This window comes from Dermacentor albipictus, chromosome 4 (genome assembly GCF_038994185.2).
Source record: "Dermacentor albipictus isolate Rhodes 1998 colony chromosome 4, USDA_Dalb.pri_finalv2, whole genome shotgun sequence".
In the NCBI taxonomy this organism is placed as follows: domain Eukaryota; kingdom Metazoa; phylum Arthropoda; class Arachnida; order Ixodida; family Ixodidae; genus Dermacentor; species Dermacentor albipictus.
The window spans coordinates 149,737,924-149,758,114 of record NC_091824.1 but is presented as its reverse complement, the minus strand read 5'-3'; the positions used below and the strand labels follow the sequence as shown (position 1 = coordinate 149,758,114).

Sequence of the window (20,191 nt, the reverse complement as noted above, 5' to 3'; positions counted from 1 at the left end):
CGTGGGCTAAGGCGTATGCTTTAGCTGCAGCAGTGTATAGCTATGTGGATGCAAGGCAGAATTTGCACGGCACGTAGGCAAGTGTCGCCGTTACCGTTTCAGCGCAACGACGAGGCAGGAGTGGGAGCAGTGGCGCTTTCCTTAATGCGGTTGCATGTCTTCAAAAAAAAAAAAAAAGGCTAGGCGAAATTCGTGAAACGCGTCACTGTGCAATGCCCGTCTACAGGCATGCAGGTTTTCTCGCAAACAGCTGGACCATTCAAGGACGTACCCTCCACAGTATATGTAGGGTCTTTCCTTTTTAGGGTTAAACCAGATGTCTCCGCAGATTTTGCTCTTTTGCAAAGAATAATAATACATGGAGGCGTTATTGAACTAATGGATCCTGCCCGTTATTTGTGAACAGCTGATAATTACATATCACATTACTATTATAATTCACATAGTGGTGCAGTTTACTACCACTACTAATACTACTACTACATAAATATGGATATACGCATCTTTTCTGCTAAAAACTCAAGCGTAAATTGTCATATATAAAAGTGGGTACAATGTATGCAGCGCATGCCGGCCGTCAGTGAACGAAAACTTGTCGCTGTTTTTTTTTTTGTTTAATAGCAGTGTTTAAATGAATACGACAATGGCGCATTACATGTCATTTCCCGCACGCCGCATAATGTAAGCAGCGGTGATTCGCTAGCAAGCAAATTACTCGGCTGTTACGTTGCTGCGCATTGCGAACGGTAGCTCTGACGGTTAAATGAGATTTACCTAAATGCTTACTGAAGTGTGATTGACTTGTCTAGTTGGTATTCTATTATTCTTGTTGCAGCAATGTGTACTGAGACGCAGTAAAACGGAACAGACAAGGACGAATGTTTGACAGGCCCCTTCAATAGGCACAGAGAAGCTCCCAAATGCATTTGATATATCTACGTCAACAAGCGCTTCTATCACAACGGAAAAAAGAATCAGACCTCCTGCGCAGCACACCCTTGTGCACTATTTTTGTTACTTACTTTGTTAAAAAAGTACAGGACACCGAACACGCAAATGAGACCCAGCCTTTCACCAAAATTCAAATGTTTAATGCATTTTCCTATCTCCCGAAGGCGTCCCGAAACCGATCGCACCTAAGTTCGCTTCTACTTAAAGGACATCCGAATACGGGTGAGTCGATACGGTACCCACGCTAAGCCCGTTAAGCCTGGCTTCCTCCGTACGACGCGTGGGCTTTGAGCAGGTAAAAAAAAAAGTGAGCAGGGATACGCACTGCGTCGTAACGAAATCGAAGGAGAAGAGGTGCATGGGGAAGAGGACGGAGACGACGGAAGAGAGACGGCAAGAGAATATCTCTTCGAAGGCTATCCGGCGCCGTACGGAGGGACGATTTCGTAATCCCCACCGACGACCCGTTTCTCGATCTCGACGCCGGTGTACGGCGCGAGGGTCGAGCGACGCGGGTGATTAATCGCCGCGCCGAACACTGGGCGACCGACTTGCATCGCGATACGCATGCGCCGTTACCACACGCCCGACTGCGTTTGTCGCCCCCCGCCCCCTTCTTCCTTGGTGCCGCTTTCTTTTCGCAAACGTGCTCGCTCCTTATCGGCGCCGTCGTGCATTTTATAAGGCGCTGAATTTTTTTCGTCCTTGCCTTTGGTGCACTGTTTTTCTCGCGCGCACCGGTGTTCACGCTCGGCAGCGACGACCTTTGCGGCTTCTCCGTTGCCTGCTAGACGGCGCGGTGTGCTGCGTTTCGTATGCGCGCAGACAGTCGGCGGGCGGCAGGCCATCAGCGTTCCCCTGCAGCGCTGCGCTTGCGCCTCCTTTCAGAGGAAGGCGGCGTGGCATTTGACGTCCAAAAGGACGACTTCCCGCTTTTGGATGCTACGGCAAACACCTCGATATATGGACCCGTTCAGTGCGATTTCTGACGGACGGCGAATGAGAGGACGAGAACGTGTGAGCTCGCGAATTAGAACGAGAGAGAAATGGAGAGAGAATCTCAACGCTCAAAGCCACAATACAGACTGCGAGACACAGTTTACCTTTGCCTTATTTATTTTCCACATGCCATCTCTCTTCTTCCTTTTTCGTAAAATAACGTTGACCTCCAAGTTAGCAACTGCTTCTCAAGCAAACCTTACGAAGTTTTCCTCACTCGTCGTTGTCTTTCATGTAGGTCACGTGCTTCCATGTGGCTCACTCAAGGGTAACGCAATATGCCACAGCTAATGGGACGCAACTATTCAGTTCCAAAAATGAACTTTTCGTCGAGGTCGCCAACCATCGCACACGGGATTCTTCATAGATGGGATGCGTAATAGCGAGTTACAACAAACTTGCTCCGCCCTCAGTACAGTTTCTCTATTATTATTATTATTATTATTATTATTATTATTATTATTATTATTATTATTATTATTATTATTATTATTATTATTATTATTATTATTATTATTATTATTATTAATCCTCCAACATATTTTCAATAATATGAAAGTAAAGAAAATGTAAGCATAATGTAAAGGCAAAAGGCACGTCGGCTACCTGTTAACAAATCAGACAACAAACATATTCCGTCAGGAGGCATTTGCTTTTACATTGGTGTAGAAATCGGAGCCACATAATCTGTACGTAGCAGTATCCAAGCATTTCTCCGGTAAACTATTTTCTTTGCATTTATTTTTTGTAATGAGTGATTAATAACATCATTCCTTATCTTTGAGTCATTTCTTTCTGAGAAATATTCATCGCCTGTCAATTGCTGTCAAATGTCAATTGTTGAACATGGTTTAGACATCAAATGCGGATTAACAGCTATCTAGCAGAAAGCAGACGGTGCTATTTTGAACAGAGCAAGGACAGAGTTCGAAACTCAAGTAATGATCATCGCACAGCCTCATTACCCCGAAAGCATTCGTGCATATATAAGGTTGTACCACGCATTCAACGTTATGCACATGTCATTTCCGCAGATTATTCATTTCGCACGATCCTACGTTTCTCCCTCACAAGCGCGTGCCAGTACGCGCACAAAATGCTGCTCTTTGTCATTTCGAAAGGTGTCTCTCCTAAAATGCGACACAGGCTTTTGTAATTTGATGCTTTGCCGAAATACCCTTTGAGGGGTTAGTTATTAGTAGCTAACGCACGCGAAAAATGCTGAGCTTTAGGCTATATAACCGCCATACCTGTTAGTATGTCGATGGTTTTTCGGGTGCCTGAAATCACTTGATTCTTGCCCTTTTGCTATTGTGGACAGCATTTACCTCACTATTCCACGGAAAAAAACATTACCTCGCTTTTCTAGTTTTGACCACCTCCAATCACCAGCAGTATGCAGCGACGCTTGATATATAAATACAAGCAAAGATGTTCAAGAACTAAACGAAATCGACCGCCGAGATGACATTCTCGAGCGGGGTTAAACGTGTTTCTTAGTCATGCGAAATTTTGCCACCCTTAGATTAAAAGACGAAAAGGGCGAAAAGGACGCATAAACCACGCCTCGGGTTCAGACGTGTATATACCCCTCACCCCGCTCCATCCGAACAAAAAGAAAGTTAAATAAAAAGGAATAAGAACAAGCAAAGAAGGTAAAGTTACGTGCACGAGGAACACCAAATAGTGGTGGGCGGAGTAAAAACGCGTCCGTAGCGTAATTGCGGAGAGCGGGCGCACTTGAACGGAGCCTGTCCGTTCTGTGGTTCAGCCCTTCCACCCGCTGACCTTTGACAGCCTCTTGCCGTTTCCCCCGGCTCTTTCTGCGGAGCAAATACTCCACCATCCGGCAAAGTGGCTGATTAAGTCCGCGTCGCGAGAATCCAATGCGCGGTGCGCCATCCCCTCTTCAGCGAGAAGCAGCCCTAATGAATAGAGTAAGCGCGCGCGTGTGGAGTGAAGGGAGGCTGGGTTTCGTCTTTGCCTATCTTTAATTCCTGTTACCTTAACAGCAGTGAAGCGCTAATCAGCAATTTACGCCTTAATTTGATATCTTCAAGCCACTTCTGTTAGAAACATTTTAAGCAAGGCTCATTATAAAGCGGTTATTTAATTAAGGCTATGTGTGCGTGTGTGTGTGAGAGAGAGAGAGAGGGAGCAGGCGAGAAAAGCCGCCCACCCTTTAGTCACATTTATGCTCAGATTTGTGAATCAAGCAACTTGTGAAGCTTAACATTTCAATGTTTCACAGTTGATTACGAAGGACTCCGTAGTGGAGGGCTCAGGATCAACCTTAGGCCCTTGGGTTCCTGCGACGTGCACTCAAATCACGGTACACGAGCAATTTTTTTTTTATGCATTCTTCCCTCATTGGAATGCAGCTACGGTATTTGGGATGCAACCCGCGGCGATATAGTCTTCAGCAGCGCAACGTCATTGCCACTAATCCAGTGAGGCCTTTACATCTGTAAACAAAAGCACGTTGCGAGCTACGTTAAGATTGAAGCCCGAAGACATTGTTGGTGTTAGTAACATACGTACAACGTAGTTACCGCCTTGTTGTTAGACGACCAATTCCCTGTGCCCCACACGCTATACATCGTTGGTGCTACGGCATATGCATCGCAATGCCACCTGAACCTCAACAGCAGGAACCATTATAATGGCACAAGGACATCCGATCACGACTGACATTAGCACCGACACGCTTAGGACCTATGTTCGTCATGTTTCACGGATGCAATCAAGCTCTCTTGACTGCCTGCCAGAACGACGACCACAGGCGTCCTCCTCCAAGGAGGTCAACATCCATCGTGCCTCACTACCATCGGGCTTCACACTCTCAGCGCGTTCAACCTCACCTTTGTGGTGTTTAAAAAAACCTCAAGTGCGTCTTACGGTTCCAGCGATAAGAAAGAAGACCAACCTGCCTACCTTGGCATTGAAGCAAGCAGCTCTGGATTGTTTGCACACTTTATACTTTGACCGAGTCCACAAATATACGGATGGCTCTTCCATTCAGACCAGCTCCGCCGGCACAGTGGTTATACCATCACGATTACTAAACATCCAATAGAAGATTTTTCACTTGGCAACATCCACCGGTTCGAAACTTGTTGCCCTCCTAAGTGCCCTTGATTATATTAACAACCAACCGGCTAATCGGTGGGCAATATTCTGCGATTCGAAGACGACTTTACAATGTCATCTGTCATCTCTTCGTTGCGGGTCCTGTGAACAACTCGTGTCGGAGATACGAGAAATGCAGCATCACACGATCGCGAAAGGACACGATGTCGTGTTTCAGTGGCTGCCTGGCCATTGCGGTATCTCCGGCAACGACTTCGCTGACGAAGCTGCTAGGAAAGCACACGAAGGAGCAACCCTTGTTTCTATACCTTTATCGCGGACTGACGCAGCCCAACACTTAAGCAAGATAGCGCACCGTATGACATTGGAGAAGTGGCACACACTTGAATTCTCCCAACATCGATTGCATTCCCTCGACCCATCTATGCAACTGCGGCTGTTACCAGGGATTCCGCGTAATGAGTAAGCAATGCTGTGCCGCTTACACTTGGGCGTCGCATTCATCAATGCATATACGTTTTTGATTAGATTGGCCGATAGCACCGAGTGCAATGCCTGCAGTGTCGAGGAAACTATAGAAGACCTACTGTGCTACTGCTTATCTTTTGAAAATGAAAGACGTGACCTCTGCGCAGCTCTCAACCAGTTAGATAGAAAACCGTTAACCTTGAACAAGACCTTGGTACCGTGGCCTCGCATTTCGCAGCTACAAGAGGCCACAAAAGCGCTGCTACGATATCTGAAAGCTACAGGATTGAGTCAGCGTCCGTGGTCCGGACTGAGTGACCGAACGATATCCCCAGTGGACTTTCTCTTTTTCTTTTAATATTTCCGTCCTTTTTTCCCTTTCCCCAGTGTAGGGTAGCCAACCGGGCTCAGTTCTGGTCAACCTCCCTAGCTTTCATTTATCATATGCTCTCTCTTTCTCTCTCTCTCTCTTGGTCCGCTGTTCATTCATGCAGAACAAAGCGATCAATAGTTTTCACATGCCTTTCAGACGTTTTTCGTCGCGATGATCATTTAAAATATGTCACATTAATAAGCTTTCCGCTTTACACATAACAGCACTTGGAGGAAGCCGAAACGCGACTACGTTGCACCAATCGAACTTGGCATAAGCATGCCCATGTAAAATTCAAAAGAGTTGTCCTCATACGTTGTAAAGGGTCGCACTCTGACCAATCTGTTTCTTTTTTTTTCTTTTTTAGGGGTTCCTTCCAGGCAGTAAACCTTGCCTCGTAATATAAAAGGACAAACTACATCACTGGGAAGCATGGTGGGTATATTTTTATGTCTAAGCTGAATGACCTACGAGTGTGCGACTACAATGATTAAGGGAATGCCATATGCGAAACATTCTTGGAACAAATATGACATCGTTATTAAAGCGGGTTACTTCTTGCAGGGTAAACGATGGCCTTGCAATTGCAGTCCGGGTTAGGCATAAATATATAGGCAGACTGCACGAAATAAACTATACACACACTGCTTCATCTGGACAGGCACTCACGCTTGCTCATAATGGCCAACTTCGCACAGCTCGGTTAAATCAGAGACTGAGGAATGTGGAATGACAGGAAAGGCCGCCCGACGATAAGAGGCTGCGTTCCAAGTGGAACGGCAAGCCTCGAAGGAAAAATGCCGCTTCAGAAAGCATACCGGCCTTACACTACACGGGGACAACCGAATCCACGATAAATACCGCGCACAAAAAGGCAAAAAGCAAACAACAGCTCATACAACAAAGAAACAGAAAAGATAGGGCAGGGGGTTAATAAAGACTGAGTCCAGTTGGCCACACTATATTGGGTTAATAGCAAAGTGGAAAAAAACAAAAATTGGGTACACAAGACAAAGACGCTACGGAGACCCAGTCGAACATAAATGGTCATAACTGCCTCACACACAATTTCGCACTCTACCCGGTTTATTTCAGTACTGCAACTATGGTATTATACATTTCTGCTTCCAGAACGCGCGGGGCTGTAGGGTCTCAAGATTATGCTTTTAGTGGAATGTTTTCCATCTAGCTGACGAAAAGTGGTGGACAGAGACAGTCGTTGGCCTTCGCGGCAAGAGCAGTCGCAAAGCAAGTGTTCTATAATCTCTTCGTGCCCATAAGCGTTTTGAGCAGGGCTGTCGGCAATTCTAATCTGCGATGAGTAAGCGTTGGAGAAAGAGAGGAAGGAGAGAAAGGGCAGCGAGAAGAAAAAAATAAGACACATGTTATCTTTGGTATATCACACATGGCGAAAGAGAAACAAGATAAAGAAACAAGATTTGCTTCCAAATCGAAACGCTGGCTCAAGCCTGAGGCATAGCTTATTCATCCACTGTTGAGCCCAGTGAGAAAAATAGAAATATGAAACGAGAGAAAGAAGGGAAAGAGAGAACACTACATACACTCGCTATGCCAGCTGAACATACCGACGAAGAAAACGCAGGGCTCAGATTTTTGAGTGCCGCCTTCGTAGCGTTGCGTCATCTATATAGGGAGATTTCGGCATGGCTATTATTTCTCCCGAAGCACCTTTGTGTATGTCTGCCACAAGGGCTGCTTCAGAAACTGAGCTATGCCTGATACCAGTTTGTGTGAAAAGACTTCGGCGATGCGACGTGCTATCTCTTAATTGTGTGTTTTCGTTTTCTTAGTTTTGTTTCTATATTTCCTATCATCTCTTTGAATCCGTGCAGTGTGGCAAACCGAAAGCACCGTTAGTTAATTACGCTACGTTCTCTACTCTCTCTTACGCTCTCTGATATCTTCCTGTCGATAATGTATAAGACGCCAGAGAAAGCTTGAGCACGTATCCGCTGTATAGGGGCTAGTAAACAAAGGTAAAGGGTTGCTGTCGTAAGCGAAAAAGAAAAAGAAAATTAATGTCACAGGCTTATTTACGTAATCAAAGTAGAAGGCGTAGGCAGTAACAGCTAGTACTTTCTGCGATAGAAACAAGAGGATGAAGAAATGTAATAAAGAAGTAAACAAACAAACAACCAAGCAAACAAACAAACAAACAAACTCTCCGGCGGCGTCTACTTTAACCCTGATTAGAAAAAATGGTCTATACAATCCATCCATCCCAACGCTGTAAGCCTTGCCCATGCCCGCGTTGCTGTCCATACAAGACACGGGGCGTAATTTAAGACTTCCGCCACCAAAACACGTGCTTCCTGCGGCTCGTAGCGGCGGCATGCGGCCTGTGCCAGGCTTGTGCGTGGCGCGCGATTTACCATGCATGGCGGAGGTCTCTCGCAAGAGAGCGGGGAAGCTCGCATGTATAGCGCTGTGTACGCCGGGTCCGCGAGAGTGATGCCTAAAGCGAGAAGCACTCAGCGTTTCCTGCCTTCCAGCGAGAAGCGCTGTACGATTGTAGCTACACGCATAGCGCAGGCACGTGCCACGCGCGAGTGACGAGGCGCGCATATGTGTGAGGAGAGCGATGGTGGGAATGTGAACGCTTCTACGGCTTCTCCACCGAGAACGACAAAAGAAACAAGAGGGCCAGACGCGTGGCCGCCGTAACGGCGTGTCTTCATCCCCAAACGGTGTGGTCTGCAGCGCCACATGCTAAGGGAGAGAAAAGGCGGGAAAGGGCGGGGGTGCGAAAGGGAAACTCGGAAAGGCACTTAGACGATGCGGAGGAAAAAAATGGGAGGAAGTGTCAGAAGCGAGAGGAAGGAATGCAAAAACGGTGCCGGAAAACACGGCCAGTTAGGGAAAGAAGGAAGCAGGAGCTGCCGCGCCACCGGAAGCGGAACGAGTCATCCGGTCTAAACCGGGCGGGCAAGACGAATGGAGGCCCACTTCCGCGCGTCGCGCCAGCAGCTTTGGGGGGAAACGCACTGCGCGGCACCACAGGCCCCGACACGAGGAGGAAGGATGCGTGCTCCGCGTGCATTGAAACGCCGGCTCGGCTCGCTACGAACGACCGCCGGCGTTTACATGTGCGCTGTGCCCCCGCGCCTCGGCATTCGGGCACGCATTACGCGGACCGAACGACGGGCCCTATCGCCCGCCAGGGCAGACTCATAAATCCTGGCATCGTCGCGCCGGATCCCGTCTTGGCCTTCCCGTGTCGCGGCGAGGCGCAACGCTGGGAAGCGGGCAGAACATTGCAGGGCGCACGAACGCGCGTCGTACGGCATCCGCGCGCCACGAGCGAAACCTGCAGTTTGTGTTCCTCGTGCGCCGGGACACCTAACATTGTTTGCGGCATTCCTCTATACAGTATCCTGTCTATTACCGAATGTAAGCCTCTTTGTTATTGAAGTCTGGGGAGCAATGCGGACGTTCATGTGGTTGTCATCCCGATACAATCCCTTGTTTTTCTGTCTCTGTTTCTCTACGTGTGCAGCATGCCCAGGGATTAAAGCTTACGACAACATGATACTTTCTGAAATTATTCTATTCTAAAGGATTAGGCAGCGTTAGTGGCGCACGCAACATTAATAATACACAGATAGCAGCATTTAAAAACATCCATAAAACCCACGGTATCATCTTCGCTACGCTGAGTTTGACAGCTCAAGATTCCGATTTAAGGCGCAGGAAAAAATTTGCTGAAAAATCACAATACGGTTTCCGATACGGTGGTACGAATTTTAAGTTGTGCATTGTTTAGCAAAGCAAACACTAATTAATTAATTACTGTACACATATTCTACCCAAATAACATTTCATTGTTTTTCGGTTTAAAGTTATCTCCATGGCCATGAATAAAGGGGAGCAAGTGTTTGTAATGTTTCTTGGTGTGAAGTGGGGCTTTTTGGGGCTAAGGAAGATTACTGAAATATTCTCCTATAATAACTACAGTGTTAAACTTAGATGTATACTAATACGTCTTAGCATCATGCATGACATCAATACACCACCAGCGTAATTTCCACTCCCTAAGATGCACAACTAAAGTACAATGAAAGCAAGGTTGTTGATTCAACTGTATTTTGTGCCAGGGTTCTGGCTAAATAAATGCGCCACGGACTCTTATCGATGGTTGGGCTCTGCACCTACTGCGTTCAACGTATTAAGCAAGAGAACAACTAGCAAACAAATACGCGAAAGGACGGCCTGGTCCTGTCGTTAAGAAAGTTAGGGAAAATAGTTACCGACGCTGCCCATGGCAAAGGTTGTCCACAAGACGACGACTTACCTGCAAGCAAGAAATAAAGTAAAATATTAGAAAATCACCCACACATGTTCCGTATGTGTAGCTACGAAAATATGTTACCAGAATATCTAAAAAAATTTACGTTGAACCAGTCTGGGGGACTTGGTTTCTCATGATTGCCATTTTTTTATTCCATTACTGCATCAACTTTGCTAGAGCGAGAGAGCAAACATTTATTGATGCCAGCAATCACGGGGACGGACGCAGCTTCCTTCCGCCTAGCAGAGGGCCGAGATCCCCTGGGTCTCAGCGGCTGCCTCGGCTAGCTGGACGGCCCAACTGGTCTCGCTGGTCTGAGCCAAATTTGCTAGAGTTCTGGCTGTCTTCTAACCTAACAGCATTATCAGCTACTAACTCAAATATATCTTCAAACGTTCCCACATTGAGCTTTCCATGTATATAAATAATTACTAACAGTTTTCCATCATTGTCGTTCAGAAAGCGTTTACATATACATTGATAAGGTTGATAAACACACCACTTTACATGCACGTAGTTGCATTACAGACGCCACATGGATCAGTTCAAGTAAAAAAGAGCAAGACAGCAGACATAACCCAAAAGTACAAGTTATATAGAAGTATTCAGCAAAGAAGTCCAATACCTTACTGGCTCTAAAATAATAATAATAATAATAATAATAATAATAATAATAATAATAATAATAATAATAATAATAAATAAAGCTTTGAGCGAGCTTGTGCGCTCAAAAGCCGGCTAACATTCAGTGCATTCCCTGATCGAGGTCATAATAAGCGGGTTCGGATTGATTGAGGTGTGCAATGCGCTTGTACACATCATCAGTAAAACATAAGAAGTACGCATGAACGAGCGTTACGAAAAAATGGGATCGACCAACAAGACTGTCCAAAATATTAACACAATTGCCGAGTCATGCTCGGCAAATGATACTTGCATGTTTAACTCTGGCTTTCAATTACTAGAAGACACTTTAAGTAAGGACGGCGAATTCCTAAGCTGCGCGAATGACATGGAAACATTTCAAGACCGCGTTGTCAATCGGTGCTTTCGATGCGTAAAACGTCCAAGTAAAAAGTAGCACGCCCTCCATAACGCTGTTTTCTTGCACTTCAGCCTGTTTCGTCTTTGCAGGCTTTTCCAGAGGTTCTTTTTTCGTTGCTTTCTCGTTTCGAAGAGCCAGCCTTAGAATTACGCCCACCCAAAGAAATAGCACTCCTTAAACCAGTCGTACATGCTTCCTTACAGGAAATCATATCCTTCAGGCTTGTAATCTCGGTAATAATGGCATGCCGAAGCTTACCATTCCTTGTAAAAATTTATGTCTCCAAGATGTCCTCGATTCTCGCAACGTTTCTTTTTTTTTCTCAAAACGCTGTGTTCTTTCGAAATTCGAATTTTTCTTACACATCATAACAAAAACACCAAGATATCTTCGTTTTCGCGCACTTTTCTACCTCTCTATTTTCTTTTCTGTTACGGTTTGTATCAATGATTCGCCATGGCAACCGATATTTACAAGAAGCTTCATTTATACAATCCTTTTCTACGAGCGTTGCGCATAATGATAGCCTTGTGGTGCAAATAATAAAGATGTCGAATATGCAAATAGAACTTCCCGGGAAGTTGCATTACGAAACAAGCCACCGCATCTGTACACACAAAAGAAAAAGCCATAAAATGTTTGGCAAGCCAGCTCGTGCCACACACACATATGTATGCGCTGTACGCATACGAACGCGTTTACTGTGCCCGTAAAAATGTGCGCCGCTTTTTCCGGAAGTTACTGCACTGAGGGGCGCTCGCATGCGACTTGCATCCGCGGAAGCGGAATGTACGTCCATTACTTTCCAGGTCCATTACTCCGCGCATATTGCAGTTGAGTACAAGGGAACGACAGAGGTGAAGCTTTGCGTTGTCTACTGTGCACACGCGACATGTGTTTTCTCTCTCGTTCAACATAAACTGCTCCCGCGTGATGTAACGCACGGGTCGATGCGCGCGCTTTAGCAAATGCCGTACCATAGCGGGATCGAGCAATCTCCTAAAGAGCCGCGCGGTCAAGCGGGCTCCGTTTTTCAGTTCACGTTCAGAGCGGGCTTGGGCGGAATTGCGTGTGAGGGTAAAATTCATGGCGCCGCCCACGTCTATACGGCCGTAGATAAATCTATAACGTGAAGCAGCAGTCGCTTGTTTCGCTCTATAAAACAAATGTTGATTTGCGCAGATGGCTCTGGCTGTTGGCAGCTCCGTGCGTTTGCGTCATCGATGCACGGTCCTGCAGCGGGCTATTAAATCTTACCGCCAAAAAATTATGCAGATCCAAGGCCCATGTTTGAACCCATTTAAAGCGAAGCTTTAGTGAAGCGGTTCGCTAACGTTTACCAGCTGACGGCGATGCGTATAATTTTGTTTACTTTCATCCTATGGAAAGAGTAATCCCGTGAAAAAATAAATGTTTGTTCGTCTATCAGAAAGGTTACAACTGTATTGTCATGCAATTTTTATATTTATGCACCACGTCGTTCGCAAGCTGCGCCGAAATGAAAGCTTCGAGTCAAACACATGCACAGTGTTAGACGTATTGTGCGATGTTACAAGGACGAAGGCGGTCTACGAAGCTTATTGGGGAAAGAGTGGCGGTGATAGGTGCATGCACAGAAAAGTGCGACACAAGTAGGACAGGTTTCAAGCAACATTTAGGGATTCTACACATCTTGTGTCAGTGAGACGTACCCATTCCGGAGGATTCTCGAAGCACTAGCACATCCCCAGCGGCACATACCAAATGGCTAAATAAAATAAAAGTTAAATCTAAGAACGCGCAATATCTAATTAGCCGTTCCATTAATAAATTGGTGTGCTTTAGAGATATATGTGAAATGACTTAAAATGTTCAGGTTTTATGTAGGAATCGTAGTGGGGCACGCCCATTTCGAAGTATGGTCAAGAACAGGCATAACTCGCATACTTAGTGGCTATAAATCGCCATTCCAATAACAGATCGGAGTGCTCTACAGATGCCTGCGAGCCGACATTATATAATCAAGTTTTACGTACGAAGTTAATATAATAATTATTATAATTGTTTTCTGCATACCTGTCAGAAGGCAATAGATGTATAGGCCACGTCACTTGCAGTTTAATAGAACCTTCGCATATGTATACCCAAATATATCCACAAAGATAGCGGCTGACCCAGCATAACCAAACAGCCAGGCAGCCACGCGAAACCCAGGAAAGTAGGCAAACAGAGCTTTGCTTTGAAACAATGTTTTCCTTTTCTGGGTTTCGAATGTAGTTCTAAGCGTCATTAATATCGTATTTACTGGAGCGAGAGAAAATGCAATGTGCGTGGATTTATATTTAACGAACGTTTCGTGCTGAGCAACTGCATGCGTGGTGACGTTCTAAAATTTGGGCACAAGGAGATTACGGAAATCTGACAGGCGCTCAAGTGCTTGGCCTGCCACGCCAAAATCATGAAAATGAGACCCTTTATCTATACAGATGCGTACAGCAGTAGTTGGGTCATACAAATCATATTTTTAATCATTGCACTGTATGATGTTATTGTACAGTGAGAGCGTTCACTATGAAAAAAGAAACACATACCCGCTCTCCTATCACCTACGCCGACCGTGTCAGCATTTATTCTAGTCGGTTGACTGTCACACACGTTACATAGAGAATGCTCTACAGGATATTCGGTATAGCAAATGAAGTGGACTCTTTTATGAGTCAACTGGCATGCATACAGCCCCACCTCACGCACGCGATTCCAGATCGCGGCGACGCCAAGCTTTTGACGCTGCCCTCAAATTCGGCTTAAATGCCGCTCAATCTAATTCATTTCGACACAGCCTGGTTCCACAAGGCCGGCCAGGTTGCCACCCACCACAGCGTGTCGTGGTCACCCATAGAGACTGACTCGGACGAACGCGCAGGGCCGGCACCGTCCCGCCACCTTGGGCGGCGAACGACTCTTCGCGTGCGCCTTCGAGCGCACCACTGCAGGGGTTGGCGCCGTTCTGTTTTCATTCAGCCGCTCTCCCCCACAGGCAGCAGTGTTATCTAGAGCGTGCCCACAACTGGCGCGCGCTAGTTCCACCGCTTCTCATTATACGAGGCGTCAGAAAAAAAGTGAAAAAAAAATTGAATACTTCGCTCCCTCCTCCCTCAATGCTCCAACCCCTCATTTTCTCTCTTTTCCCAAATTCTTTCTCGATTTTTTGTCCTCGGCGTTCTTGAAGAACCGTCGCGACAGCAGCTAGAGCATTAAATATGTCAGCCGGCAGGAAAGAGATAAACAGGAGAATTCAAACAGGCGTCGACAAACAGCAGCACGGCTGAAGTGGCAGGCTTGTCCCAGAATGCGACATGAGGCAGCGCAAGAAGTCAGCCATCGCTGTGGGAAGTGGCGTCGTTCCTGCTTCAAGGAGGCGCTCTTTTGCACAGTGCGTAACTACGACAGCCGGCGGCTTCAGGAAGCTCTACAAAAGTTAAAAAAGTTTTTAAAAAAAAACCTTCAGTGCTTGCATTTATATTCCACTGCGACAGCCAGTGTGACAATCGTATCTTTTGTGAGCTCCACAACAGTGTCGCTAAGGATTCCACCGAAGCACACAGCGGAATAACCCGTTATCTTCGTCGATTTCAGCATCTCTGCTGACTGCGCTAAAAGGCAAAAATTATTAAAAACGCATCGGTATGCTCCCCGATGCAGTGTTTCGCTCTGATCGAGAATAAAGACAATGAACGTGCTGCACTGGGGAATATGAAAGCTCAAATAAATTGTAAAAGAATGGTCTACATGTAACGTTCCTTGCGGCTTCGTATGTTTCGGAACGCTAGAACTTCGTCGGTACCAAGACACTGGTCACTGTGACGACATGCTGCAATATCTAATGTCACTGTCAAGCCTAAACACTCAAGACACACCTCTGAAACACGGCTCTGTCAACGGCAGCGCATAACTCTCTTCGAACAACACCCAAGTGACAGCGGAATGAATTGAGCAAAGACTTAGGTGGAGCATTTCGCCACGGCAATTTTGAGCATTCCATCCGAAGCAACTAAACAACACTACTCCCAGGAGCAAAACAGGTATTCGAAGCGCGCGCTTTTCAGCCCAAACAGCTGTAAACAACCGCCGCTGACAGCGGGGACAGCTCCCTTAACTCTCGTTGTAAACCGCTCAAAAAAAAAAAAAAAAAAAGCGCCCAAGGAAATTAAAACAGAGAAAAAAAGAATGCTGCACAACACAGCAGAAATAAGTTCACACAGTGACTGCTGCGCGTGCCTACAGTTCGCGAGTCATTATAAAACGCGCCCGCAGCGACCCATCGGAGCGTGGGTCACGTCAGTCCTTTACCGTTGCGTCCGGGTTTCCTTGTGGCCTCGTGCTTTTTTTTTGCTATTGCGCTTTTTTTTTTCTCACCGGATATTGTTGACGCAGACGCTGTTTGCAGCTAAGGCAAGTGCGACGCCGGTGGCTGCTGTCGTCTTCAAGACGGTTTCGAGATGAGAAACGGGTGATGGAAGGGGGGGGGGGGGGGACAAATAACGCGAAAGGTCACGCAATATACGAAGCTGTGTGCGGCGCTGTCAGTCTTGCGTGTACCTACGCGGCAAACGTAATAGACGCCGGCCTGCCTCTACGGCCTATTATATATATATATATATATATATATATATATATATATATAACGTAATAGACGCCGGCCTGCCTCTACGGCCTATATATATATATATATATATATATATATATATATATATATATATATATATATATATATATATATATATATATATATATATATATATATATATATATATATATATTGTGCTCTTGTCTTTCTGTTCAATATCTGGTGGTCGGTGTGACTAATACAGCATAGTTTCCTCTACTCTGAGTTTGCAATGCGGTTGCCTTTGTAAGCTTCCGGCAATCTTCGAGAATCTGGCAGAGTAAGTGACGAAATTTGAGAATCTGAGGTGAACGTCGATCATGCGCGATAGTAGCAGCACAATATCATTGTATTCCTAATAGTGTGTAGCGGATAATTCGGTTAGCGAGATGATGATATCACTGCAGCAGAAATATTTCCACAAATAGCTCGACAGGATGTAGCCAACGATAGTGCTCCGTCGCGATCTGTGGTATAGATAGTGTAGCCATGCACGTCGTAACTCGTCCAACAGCTGACACCAGCGTTGCTGAAAGGTTCTAGATGCCAGCAAGTGGTGTCATCTTTCCGTCTCTGCTATTTTCCACGAACTTAAATAAAGGAAATCACTTCACCAGCCTCACACAGAGGTGGATATGCGGTATACGTTTCTTTGATTTTCTTGATTCGAGTGAACCAGGATCGTAATTCGCCAGGCTATCGCATCTAGCTGTTATTGAGGTAATAGCCATAGGCAGGTTCCATCCGAAATTTCCCTGCCACATAGAAAAGCATGCGGACCTTAACGGTATTAGACCCTCGCATGGTACGTGGCCACACCGATCGGGAAATAAATTCGCGACCGCGCGCTCAAAGTACAATGCGCTAACTTCTGAACAACCACGGTGGATATATCTATCTGCCTCAGAGAAGAAAAGAAAAGTAATACGCCAGAGGATAGACTCTGCAATATCGTAGTTCATAAGCGATCATAAGCGCAAATACGAATAGAAAACGCAAACAAAAATATTGCGTCAGAACTCACTTCACGATCAATGTCTAGGGTAATACAATTAGCATTGAAGCAATATAGGGATACACCATATTGTCAAATTCTTCACCTCTTCGTAGTCGACTACTTGAATTTTCCATTACCGGCATCTTCACTCCTCTGTAGCTCAGGAAGATCATCATCAGCTCAACGCTCCTAGCTCAACTCATGTTCTTTTCGCATTTTGTTCACTTCACTTCTTTCTCCCCACTCGGCTGCTTCTATGCTGTCTTTTTGTATGTTCTCTGTAGCAGTCTTCTTCAATTTTCTGTTACCGACTTCACTCCTTGTTCCGCTTGTGTATCCAAACACCTACCCAATGGCACATGCCCATTCAGGAGGACTGGCCTACAAAGTTCATATACCTAATGTCACATGACAACTTGCACATCCGCAGAGGCGCATATCAACTTAAGTTGGCGTAAAATATCTTAGGAACTGTCATTCTATAGCAAAGGAATATCGTCAGCTACTCAGTCTAAAATTCGTTCTGATTTTGTCCTAAGCTATTCATAAAAGAAATCAGGCAAGTAGCTGATGAAACTTATAAATACCTCACCGACAAGCATTTCAGAAAGTTATGAGGCTCCGTCACATGCATGAAACAATCTGTGGGCAACTTCCGCAAAAACTAATCACGGCTTTGCCGGTTCAAAGCCAACCATGGCTTCCCTTTTTTGCGGCCCTCACCTGTCTGTTGCTGATGTAAGCACGCAACTGCAGCCTACTCACGCCAACCGTCTCGTCCCATCTCTTCCACCCAGCGAGCACCACAGGAGACGAAATGCGCGCGGGAACGATGCAGCAGCAGCAATGGTAGCAGCCATACAACCTACCTCCCGACGACATGATGTTTTTGTTGCGTTCGCGTGACGTCCTAATCCTCGATCCCGGACCGGGAGGCGAGAAGCGATCGGCCTGTGTGCCGAAGAGGCTATGTCAACACGAGGCGTTATGCAGCCCAAGGCAAGCAGGTGACCACCAGGAGACAGTTGCCCTATCGGATTGGTCGCCCTTCTCGAGTGGACCACGGGGAAGAAAGGTAGGTGCAGGTATTACAGCACTTGCTGTGAAAACTGACGGTTATATATATTTCTTTCTGCGATAAGTGCATGTGATCACAGCGTATTTTTACTGCCGTTGCCAGAGTTTTCAGCCAAGTCTTTCTGGTAGCATGCTACAGGCTAATAGAATTACGCCTCTTTTTATTCATGTATCCGTTTCTCATTATGAGCGCCGAAGCATTATTTTCGCTATTTTTGTTTATTACTGCACGTTCAATGTGCGACCTTGCTGGCTTGAGCGGTTTCGTCACATTGAAGTAGACGCGGAACGAGCTATCTTCAACCAGCACATATTGGCGGGGGATTAAAGCAGCCACTCCAGCCATTACAACTCATCTATGTTGCCGTCTTTGTTGCGCTTTCCTTTTTATTTGCGCAATGTTAATAGGTGACCAGTGTCATCCCGCGCAGCCGTATGCTGTCTCGAAAATAAGGAGCCCCTCATGCAGAATGACGCTCCAGGCGGTTATAATGTCAATCGAAGCGATCATGTGTATTGGGGCTTCGATGGCCAAGTCAACACGCAAAACATCACACAATGCCTGATGCAGAGCTACCTTGTGCGTCAGGCTTCGTTCGATAGAACATGACAAAACACATGGGCATGGAAAGGCTATACTGTGACGTCGAGGAGGAAGGATGGGTGACGGTGGGTTGGAGGCTGTTTAGGCTGAAGGCAAAAGCCGGGAGGCACTTGCACTAACACTTGCCTACTTCCTTTGAAGGATGCTCAGTAACAAACGAATTGACTACTTAGCAGGTGGGGACATGCTTGTAGCTTTCCAACCCAATTGATGTCAATATACTTCGTTCTAATTGCTCTAATCACGCACACATGATTCAGAGGGCATGGTGGTCTACTCTGCCTGCACAGGAGCTAATGGTGTCGTATATATTTTTGATATATTTAGTCATGTCGAGTCTTATGGCGCAGGAACCAGGTCACGAGTAACAGAGTCGCAAATCTTGATCGTCAAAAGGTGCGCCCAACGACATTTCAACACCGAAGTAGCTGTCAGTGAGCACATTGTTTAAAGGCTAGCATGTCCAAATGTCCGGAGGGTTCCATTGAGCTCATAACGTAAGCGCAGTTCCAGTTTATGTACAGAAACCTAGTGAAAAAAATGACACCACGATACGTTTATGAGGCCTCTGTTTTTGAACTTTAAAAGTGCCAGCAACGTAGTCGGAGGCACATCTTTTGCCCGAAGTCGTCCGTTCGCTTTCAATATTCAGCATTTTGCTTGCTTTCATCAAAGCTTTCCAACAGGCTGTGCGACACTGCCAGCAGAACAACAACAAAAAGAAAACTTTATTTCTAGTCTCAATGCCTGGGCCCCAAGGCCGACCCAAATTAATGGGACGACAAAAAGAAAAAAAGGAAGAAAGCTGAGCAGAACCAAACCGATTCACCCAGGCCGTTGCAACAGCAGATGCCGCAGTGCATGCACAAAATGGACCGCCCAGTCGCGTCACGCGCGCGCCTAGAAAGCATTGTACAGGTGATGAAACACCAAAGATAGCGCAGGCAATAGAAGAAGAAAATGCGTCGAGAGTATTCATTCGACTGCCGCGCCATGAGTGTTGTCGTTTTCTTGCACGAACCCCCTTGCCGCTTCTAAGGAAAAAAGAAAATCATTCAAGTTGCCACACATAGCCTGTGTGGGACTTCGGTTTCGCAACACATGGAACACAAAGTCGAGGAAAAGTTTCAAAACCACTGTTGCTGCGATTTTTCTTTTTTTTATGCGAAAGCATTATATGCCCCATTGATCAAAAGTCCGTCGTAGTCGACCTGACCGAAAGATGGTACCAAAACGGCCTACGGCGGAAACAGTAAAAACAAGTCAGAAATGCTTGGACTGGCGTCAAATTTCTCAGCGAGGTTCGTATAAACAAAGTAAAATGTTGGCTTTGAAAAAAAAATTTTCAGTAAATTTCGCTCTGGGTAGGAACCAAACCCAGAAGTTCGGGGTACGAGACGAGCACGGATCCCCGACGCCAATGTGGCTCCGCGGCTCTGCTGCGAAGGGTGTCGTGACGGCATGTCACAGTCATCTGGCTGACTAGAGGTGTCGTCTAGTGCGTGCGTTGTTGAGCGCATGATGGTGCAGCCAATGGGGAGGGGGGGGGGGAGGAAGCGGAGGCGGAGCCACATCATGAATGTATAACATTAGCGCGTTCACGGCGTTGCGTGATCTACAAACGGTATAATGC

General features: G+C 46.1%; 1 protein-coding gene across 2 annotated transcripts in view; it reads right to left on the bottom strand.

Annotated features, from left to right (window-relative positions):
* The window catches only part of LOC135909774 (kin of IRRE-like protein 2), a 362,492-nt gene that overhangs the window by 279,208 nt on the left and 63,093 nt on the right, over nt 1-20,191 (bottom strand). The window lies entirely within an intron of this gene.